We start from the raw sequence: 2,781 nt of genomic DNA on the forward strand, positions 1-2,781 counted from the left end.
AACAATACGCGGGGACATGGCCGTGCCGTCGCCGCGACGATGACGCGGCAACGTGGGCGGCCTTGAAGTTCAAAGCTTCCACGCATGCGTCGAATCAGTACGACGCATGCGAGGGATGGCGGCCGATCGGACGTGTCCGGTGAGTCTGTACAGAGGACCGAACACGTCCGACGGACAGGTTTCCAGCGGACAGATTTCTTAGCATGCTAAGAAATTTTTGTCCGCTGGAAAAAGTCCGCTCGGCCGGGAATCCAGTCCGGTCGGCTGTACACACGACCGGATGTGTCCGCTGAAACTGTCCGTCGGACAAATATCAGCGGACAGATCCGGTCGTGTGTACGGGGCCTTAAACACTCCATGTTGGGGTTCCTTCAAATAAAGAAGAAATATACAGTACAAGCATATTGAAATCGCATCAGACCTGTGATCCCAGGGCCAAGTAGTGGCTGGTGCTTCCATATCAGTCCTACTTTTGCTGCACTGACTTTACTTTGGATCAATTTATGTTCCATCTTGCTTCAAAGACCTCATTAAGTATATGAAGGTTATATACAAAAAAAAATACATATTTTAAAATCTCTATGTATAATTCAGACTTTTCAAAAAGACACACTGAGAAAATTGTTATTTTGTTATATAGTCTAGAATGTAAAAATAAAAATTTAATAGGAAACCTTAATTTTGTCATTTGTTTTTCTAATCAGTTTGTGATGTTATAGCAATAAATGACACTAACATAAATTTTAATTAAAAAAAAGAAATGGAACAGAAGCTGAAAGCCCATAATTACTTTATTGTGATGTTTAGCAGTTATTGTGCACTAAAACCAGTTCACCCCAGAATGCAGTGCAGAAAAGGCGCATCACACATTAACTAACCCCTTTTCCCTGGCCCCTCCCGGCCCTTTAATAGGTTTCAGATGCAGGGAGGCAGGGCGGGGTTTTTGATTAGGTGACCATTCAGCCTGCCCATACATGGTTTGAATCTCGGCTGGTGCCTGCTGAACCAGCTGAGATTTGTACCATCTTGTACGTAGTCACATCCTAATCATATTAAAAGGGAAAGGTTTATTGTTGAAGGTTGATCATTCCTACAAACAATGGCTGTTGTCTTGATAAAAGGCAAGTTGCTAAACAAACCTGCATCTACATTTGTGTGATGAGAGTTTGTATGCCCATGCAGATAGTCAATTGAATGCTGACTAATGTGTAGATTTGGCTTTAAGCTGCTGATTAGACATAATTAGCTGGATTCATGTAGGGCGGCGTATGTTTCAGCCGGCGTAGCGTATTTACGCTACGCCGCTGTAACTCAGAGAGGCAAGTGCTGTATTCACAAAGCACTTGCCTCCTAAGTTACGGCGGCGTAGCGTAAATGGGCTGGCGTAAGCGCGCCTAATTCAAATTGTGAAGAGGTGGGCGTGTTTTATGCAAATAAACCATGACCCCACGTAAAATGACGTTTTTAACGAACGGCGCATGCGCCGTCCGTGGACATATCCCAGTGTGCATTGCTCCAAAGTACGCCGCAAGGACTTATTGGTTTTGACGTGAACGTAAATTACTTCCAGCTCCATTCGTGGACGACTTACACAAACAACGTAAAATTTTCAAAATTCGACGCGGGAACGACGTCCATACTTAACATTGGCTTGTCCAGCTTTTTGTTCAACTAACTTTACGCCTGAAAACGCCTTACGTAAATGGCGTATCTTTACTGCGACGGGCAAGCATACGTTTGTGAATAGGCGTATCTCCCTGATTTACGCATTCTAGGCGTAAATCAGCATTCACGCCCCTAGCGCCCGGCCTAAGTAGAAAGCTAAGATACGACGGCGCAGGCCGTCGTATCTTAGCTAGATTTAAGTGTATCTCATTTTGAGAATACACTTAAAGATACGACGGCTTAGATTCAGAGTTACGACGGCGTATCTACTGATACGCTGGCTTAACTCTTTCTCAATCTAGCTATATCTCTTTAATGCATCATCAGCTAAAAAGTCTTCAAGCTTTCAAAGCAAAGGCCCAGTTGACTGTCCTATAAGACTTTGGGGGAAAGGACTGTGGCCAGTGGAAATGGAAAATTATCTGTTAGGTGGTCAGTGAAAGTAAAAAGGCAGCAGACTTAAGCCAGGTACACATTATAGTTTTTTTTCATGCAATCCAGAGTGTTCTGTTCTCGCTACACGTTTACCCCTGGCATGTATGTAGCTTAACATACAGCTTAAACCTTGCATCCTAAATAACCAGACTGTCTGTAACTTTGGATCTTTATTACGATGAACAGATGGTGGCCATATAAGATGCGTGTGAATAATGGTGAAACTAGAGATAAACAAATAAATGAACATATAAGAATTATATGAACACAAACAAATGTCTACTAGGCATATAGATAAACAGTCTTTATCATACCAGCGATGCTGTCACAGGAGGATCAAGACTTAGGAAACATGTGGTGCAGGCTTAGCTGACTCCATGTGGACTGTCCAGTGGAAAAGAGATGAAAGAGTGGTGATAGGAAGTTTTTAGTAACACGACAGGAAATATACATTACCATAGAACACTGCCCATCAACAGTCCTTTGTTAAGAGTGGCATCTAGTGGACGATATTTGAATTACAAGTCCAGAAGATATTACTGTATTTCCTTATAGGCCAAAGGCATGACACAGAGGGATGCACGAAAAAAAAGGATTTTTGTACTCACCGTAAAAATCCATTTCTCTGAGTTCATAGACGGACACAGCATCCTTTGACCTTAGGGTTATGCTTCTTCCTAC

The 2,781-nt window shown here is 42.8% G+C and overlaps 1 long non-coding RNA gene across 1 annotated transcript; it reads left to right on the top strand.

Annotated features, from left to right (window-relative positions):
* The first annotated feature begins 213 nt into the window (after window positions 1-213).
* Window positions 214-766, top strand: LOC120930283. The gene is made up of 2 exons (XR_005747685.1): window positions 214-254; window positions 325-766. It is a non-coding gene; the product is annotated as an uncharacterized LOC120930283 (long non-coding RNA).
* The last annotated feature ends 2,015 nt before the right edge of the window (window positions 767-2,781 follow it).

The sequence above is a fragment of the Rana temporaria genome, chromosome 3, assembly GCF_905171775.1.
Source record: "Rana temporaria chromosome 3, aRanTem1.1, whole genome shotgun sequence".
Lineage (NCBI taxonomy): Eukaryota > Metazoa > Chordata > Amphibia > Anura > Ranidae > Rana > Rana temporaria.